Source organism: Adiantum capillus-veneris, chromosome 5 (genome assembly GCF_014529385.1).
Source record: "Adiantum capillus-veneris isolate H3 chromosome 5, ASM1452938v2, whole genome shotgun sequence".
Classification (NCBI taxonomy): Eukaryota; Viridiplantae; Streptophyta; class Polypodiopsida; order Polypodiales; family Pteridaceae; genus Adiantum; species Adiantum capillus-veneris.
In genome coordinates, this window is record NC_140935.1 from 48,519,741 (window position 1) to 48,526,880 (window position 7,140).

Here is a 7,140-nt window from a genome sequence, read left to right on the forward strand (position 1 = left end):
ACACAGGTTTGGCTAGGTCATTTTATTAGGTGGACATCGAGAAAAGTAGGAAATTTCTATGACACCTACCTTCCACTAGGAGAAATCTAACTCTTGTTTGTTTGTTTTGGTGATGGTGGTAGGTAACAAAACTTTCCTTTACCTAATGGACTCACTCTTGCTTGCATACTCTAAATTTTCAGAACGGGTTTTTTGCACTAATACAAGGCATTTCTAATTCAAAGGCTTTAAATGTTCCGTTTCATCCATTTGATTTTTGTTGTGGCATAATCTAGTTGGGTTTTTGTGTAAGGAATTTTTTTGGCACATGTAACCTACTCTCTCTAGCCTTAAAGAGTAAACTCTCAAAATGGGTCCTTGCCCCGAATGTTTCCAAGAGGCTTGTAGCTACGCATGATGAAGGTGGAGTTATTAGAGCATTGACAAGAGGCCCACCAAAGAGAGGAATTTTTCCACCACACCACTCGATGTATACAGTACAAGGTTGGTAGGATGGCGTGCATGTATTGCTATTGGTATTGTAGAACTTTTGAAGAGCCACCCACAAAAACACAACATCTACCCTGCTCCATGTCGTCCCAGGGCTGCCCTATAACATCTTGTTCTTGCCATAGGGCCCATTCAATAGTTTCAAGAGGCGGCACAAATTCGAAATGCACTGAGTGTCAACTTAGTGCTGCATGTATGCCACTAGTGAAGAGGCCTACACCACCATCAGCACGTTCACAAGAGATCGTGCCTCGTTGTGGCCCACCAAATACGACTCATTTCCCTACTGAGCAGAGGCTTCATGTGCAAGCAAGGCCAATAGCACTACAAATGAGTATGCCATGGATTCCATCCCCATCCTTCTTCTCTGTGTTGCCGATGATCAACGAGCTTGCCAACAATAAGGACCCTTATTTTATAGAAAAACCTCTCCTCTCGCCATCACATATTGACACCCCCCCCCCCTCGGTCTCTCTGTTGCCATATACATGTGGTAGTGATGTGCGTGAACACACTTAGGACCGTCGAGGCATTTTTTCCCTCACTAGGAGGGTTTTCCCCCCGTGCATTGTATATACGCTCATCATTCTAGGGCTATCTATCTTTCCATTGCACATTAAGTACCTCTCTCTATTGTGTGCCTTGAGCTTCCTTAGTCTCATTGATGTTGCAAGAGTCACTTTCCAGCAAAAACAGGACTAGACAGCGTGTAGTGGAACATGCTTTTATTGCTACTCAAAGAAAGGGTAGTAACAACAATGAAGCCATGGAATGGGAGCTGGTCTCTTCAGACAGCTATTCCAGTGTTCGATTTCAGAGCTACTGAATATTTAGGCAGTTTAGTTAGTAATGTCTAGAATTAAGTACTGGATTGGAACACATAACTGACTGGTAAAAAATTGTACTGAAATGGAAGACACAAACTAGAAGACCGAGAAATGTATTATAGGTTCAGATCAATAGTACAAAAATAATTGGTATAGTGTACAACATGCTTAAACTCAGATGAAGTATGAGAATTGATTACAGGAGTAAGTGATTACAGAGCTCGTAAGCCAAAAGTTAAAAGAACTTTCGTAAGCCAAAAAGCTCTAGAGACACTCTAGTGGGACCTATTTATAGGCTTACAAATTTACTGTAGTAACTGCTGTAATTACTACCAATGTAGCAATTCCTACTGGTTGGCCTTCTAAGGAGCAATTCCCGCCTTCTAGAACTGTCCTCGCCTTCTACATCCTTCCCTCCTTTCTTGAATTTTGGTATAACCCAAAATTTCCTTTTGACTGGAAAAAAGCCTCCAAAATCGTAAACCCTGAATCCCTCTGGTTTTTGAGTTGGCCTATGTTCCTCATGATAGTACTCTTTTGGTATTGCTAGCTTTATACCATACTTCATGCTTGTTAAGTGCTTAACACCCATATAGTTGTAACTCCAAGGATGTCTAGCCAAGGAGATTCTAGTGCCTACTGGATGGTTGGGAAACTCCATCATCTGATTCTGAGATGGAACTACCTAGTATCCTTCCACTGAACCCGCTTCCTCTTGCCCTTCATCTTTGGTGCCTCAGAAGTCCCAATGCCAGCATTGTCCTTCTGGATAAGTTTGTAAATGGCCTACTGCTCAAGCTGATCCTGATTTTCAGTGGACATCTCAAATTCATAAGGTGTGAGGGCATTGTAAGTTTTGGTGTCACGATCATATAAAATGTGTTTTCCCTTAGTCAGTTACCCTTAGTCAGTTGCCCTTAGTCAGACAGGTTTTGGCCAATTTATGACAATGCGAGGCTGTGTGGATCCATCCCTGTGGGAGTGGCTGATTTGTCTTCATTCTAGCTTCGAAGAGAATCTCCACCATTTCTCTATATTGTGGTCCCAGTCCTAGTTTGGTAGTGATATCCTTTTTAGGAATCTTGGAAGACTCCATAGTCAGTTGAACTAATGGATTTGTGATCTTCGTTAATCCACGGAGCTGGATCTTCCACTATCCCATACAGAGTTTGAACTTTTGTATTTCTCCCTGCAAATCCATGACAGCGTCTATTTTGAGGGCGTCATTGACCAGTGATTGCCAGGGTTTCCATTCCATAATGGCCTGCTCATACCAATCACAGAGTCCATTAGTGATGTTGAGATAAGTGAGCCGATCTACAGGTTCCGGATGTTGAGAATACAAGGCTGGGAAGAATCTTGGTAGTTCTGTCTCCTTGGCAGGTAAAGCATACAGGAGTACTGGAGAATTAGGCACAAACTCCAAAAAAATGAGAACAGTTTGGTTCTCTTGTTGCATCATCTTCCTAGTAATCCGGACCAACTCAAAGAGTTTTTGGAGAGCAGTTGCTTGTTCTCCTATTGACATTTGGGTTCAAGGTCCTTTATTGCAGGAAGGCTGATATTCAATGATGGCCTGCACCCTCTGATCCAAGACACCTCTGGCAATGTGCATCTGAAGCAAGAGTTCTTTTAATTGACTCATGACCTCCTTCATACATCTGCATGTAGGTTTGTCTCCTAGCAGCAAATCCATCTCAATAGCTATGGAGTGGTGATCTGCAGTAGACTATCTCTGCCAATGTGAATTGACAATCATATCATCAGAAGTCAATGTCCACTCAGGCACCCTTTCCAGTACCTAAATGCTGTTGGGATGAACAGGTAGTTGGCACAACTCTTGATCATGAAAAGCAGCTGAATTCCAGTGCTGAACCATCTCCCTGGCTCCTATATACAACCTTTGGAAGCGTTCCAAATCAAATATCATAGTGTCATCCTCAAAATATTGTCTAGTAATATGAGCTTGTTGATGCCTTAATTTCTTATTCAGTGTGATGAGCTGCAAAGAGTGTTTTGCATTAGCTTCAAAAGATGCAGTCACAGCTTTGGCTTTTCCTTTACTGTCTGGAATGTGCTTTGACTGGTGTACTGGGGATTCTCCAACATTGCCCTTATGGTGTTGGTCACTACCTTGCTGCTGTTGATCATCTGATTACTAGTTTTTCTGGTCCCAAATTGCCTTTGTTTGGTCCACTGTCCCCAGTTGCAGTTGATACTCCAGCTCCAGAGCCTGAAGGTGGGGAAGGAGGAGAGTTATCATCATCAGGCTTATCATTTGACTTGTCATCCTCTTCTTCCTCATGCTCTTCTTCCTACTCAGACTCCTCGTCAGCATCATCTTGCTTACTGATATAATCCATAATAGCCTGATTTACCAGGGCTGTGTTATATTCAGTGATCTTATCTTCTAGATCAATCTGAATAGTCGCAAGGAGTGCCTTCAAATTATCCATATTCATTGCTATATTCCCCTAAGGATTCAGTATATTAGCCAGGTTATTGTATATGTATCTCTTAGTAATGGAATCCTTTAACGCATTGTGGTTGATGAGCAGTTCTTTGAACTCTACACGCTTCATTCGTAACATGGTTTGAAATCTGTCAGCATCTCTTACGGCAGCCACCTTCTCTTCCTTCAGTTCCTATGTTCGGTTTCCATCTTCAACATCTTTGTTTGTAGCTCCTTAGCTGTTTGATTAAACTGATTCTCAGCAATAGCATGCCTGAGAAACTGTTCAACCATTTTCTACTGAAGTTTGTGAGCCTGATGCTGGCTGCTTTCCAGTTCTTCTTTCAGCTTAGCCACTTCTACACTGGAAGCTGATGCATCCATCATCTATCCTAGGCACAATAGTGTTCATGATGCCTAGATGATCGTCGAGCAGCCATCAACTACTGTAGTTGCATCAGATTCAACTGGCTCATAAACCATGACTAGAGCTACATATGGTAATGCTGCCAAATCTAGTTTTTGAAGCAGAAATCTTCTCTTAAGAGGGTTATTTTACAATTGTTGCAACCGATCCTTTTTGGCTACTGATAAAGCCAGTTCATTGAAAAGAGTCGTTTTCTGTCCAGTGAAACGGCCAACTGATTACCTGGGTGCTCTTCATCAAAAGATAACTCCACATTGTCAGTCAATGGAATAGGCCTAGGACTCCAGGCCCGCTTTACCTGAGAAAAACCCTTTAAAGTAGTAGCCCAATACAAAAACTGCCAGACATACCAAGCTTTGAATACATTCTGTGGCTACTGAAATCCCTTTCCCACCAACCTTCCTTTTCTTCTTGGCAGCCTCATCTTCCTGCAAAGCATGAATAATCTGTTCTATAGATGTTGTGCTAGGCTTTTTCTCATTAGGTAATCTGAAGGCATAAGCAACAACTTCAGGTGTCACTCTTATTTTGATTCCATTGACAGTGGCACTACTTTCATTAGCATCAAAGGAATCAAGGACCTGTTTGATAACCTCTGCATCAAAGTCAAACCTCATAGCCTGCGCTACCACACTCAAACCCCATAGTTGTAGCAGGCATTTTGCCTGCTCGTTAAACACATATCTGTGTATCTTGCTGTGTGGAATGAGTGGTAGGGAGGCGTGTAGAGAAGTAATGACTGCTGCATTCTCATCCACTGGGTCCTGCATCTTCTCTGACACTTTCTTGAGACCCATACCGTGCAATGACTGCGAAGCTATAGAGGAAGAAGACTTACTTGTGTACGCTATCCCGCAGCGAGGTGTATCAGGTAGTGGTGGATAGGCACAAGTAGAAGTTGTTGACAAGGAGGTTTCAAGTTGGAGCAAAGAGCAGAGCTTGGCGATGGCGAGTGCGTAACAAGAGGTAATCGTCATGTAGGAGACATGTGAGGAAGAGTGCCCACATGCCTTGCTGTTATACGTGTACGCACCATAAAAGCTCCACTACTTACCGTCTAGAGTTATGTGCACCGGTGGCAACGTGCCACACATGCATTGGCAATGATGTTCCATAATTTCCTTAATGATTACCACATTTATTCCAGTTGGCCCTTTTTCCCATAGAAACTGGTACTGATTCTAAAACTCCTCTACAGGTACTGGCCTGTCATGCTGAGCTTTTACTGGTTCTAATACTAGATTGAAATGGAAAAGATTTAAAATAGTCGACTCGAGAAATCCTTGGTCATCAGTTCCTGGAATATCAATATCTTCAGCTCTAGAGGTCTCCTTGTCATTAGAATAATATAACTTGATCTTGGCCCCATTATAAACACATAGTAGCAGTAATCCAAATAAGTCTTTCAGCCTCACTGTGCCATTAAAAAATACCCAATTGACTTCAAATGGACCAACCCAAGCAATCTTCAAATTTGGTTTCTTAGGCCCCAGTTTGGATTGATATAGTAGAACTAAGTCACCCTTCTTAAACTCCCTAACCTTTATCCTTCTGTCATGCCGTTGCTTTCCGTGTTGCTGAACAATCTCCTGTTCCAGCATGGCTCTTTGTCGTACCTCATTCAGGAATAATAATTCTCTAGTCTTTGTTTAAGATTATGATTAAAATCTAATCCATATTCAACTGCCATTCTGAGATTGGGAATTACAAATTCAATAGGCACCACAACTTCAGTACCATACGCCATTTTGAAAGATGTCATTCCAGTGGTAACTTTATAAGATATTATGTAGGCCCATAGAGCAGTCTGGAGCTTAATATCCCACTGGTGTGGCTCCTTCTGAAAAATCTTGGTCAAAATATTCTTGATAGTTTTATTACTTCTCTCTGCTTGACCATTGCACCTGTGATAGTACGGAGTCGATTTCCTATGCTTGACTGAGAGCATCTCCATCAAAATTTCCATTGTGTTGATGGGGGCTTTTCACAAGCCAAGCTCCCATACCCCTCTTCTCTCGTCCCCACCCCATGAAAACCCCCTCTTAGGGAGGGAGTGATAAAAGGCATTGGAAAAAGTAAGAAAAAAATAAAATATGATTATGTAAATATATAAGAAAGGTAAAATAGGCCACCTCATGCCTGCGGGGTAGCCCATCCCCACCTTGCCTCCTTTTTCTTCACTGTTGCCCCGCCGTGTGTCCCTTTTCCTCTCCTCCACTCAAAAGGTCAACCCCCTCTCTCTTCCCCTTGTCCTTTCTCCTTTCTCTCTCCCCTCAAGCTACCCCACCTCTCACCAATAATGCATTATAACTCACCAATAATGCACCCTAACTCACATGCAACTTACCCTATCTTCCAAAATAGTATACCCCACCCCCTCTTTCTCTCTCCTATCATATCCCATGACCCAAATACCCTCCTCTCTCTCTAAAGGGTGCCATATCTCTTGTCTTGTAGCTAAATAACCTCCCCCACACTCACACACACTCAGTTTCACTGAAAAAGGTGCCCACAGACCCATCCCCACCCGGTGGTTACCTGATTTTTCTTGTGTTCACACACATCTGCACACAGATTCACCTCTGAGCACACTCCCCTCTCTCCCCTCTTGTAATTACTTTATTCTCCATGTCACCTCTCACTTTTTTTCATCAACCCATCTCTCTCTCTTAGTCTCTCTCTCATGAGACTGCTGTTCTGGCACATATACACACAGCCAGACAAGTGGGGCCCACAGTCACATGGCCTATGTAGATAATGATTTCTTCATTTCTAAATTCTAGAATTTCTCCCCCCCTCCTCCCCTATATAAAGAGGGGTCACCATCACACAAACACACACAGATCACCAAAGAACACACTATGCACTGTGTGTGCCTAGTGCACACACACACACCCACACCATCACCATCACCGCAATCACCATGCTTGTCTTGAGCATGACCT

General features: G+C 42.7%; 1 pseudogene; it reads right to left on the reverse strand.

The window, feature by feature from the left end:
* Window positions 1–344: 344 nt before the first annotated feature.
* LOC147457267 (pathogenesis-related protein PRB1-2-like) lies at window positions 345–847 on the reverse strand (annotated as a pseudogene).
* Between the last annotated feature and the right edge of the window lie 6,293 nt (window positions 848–7,140).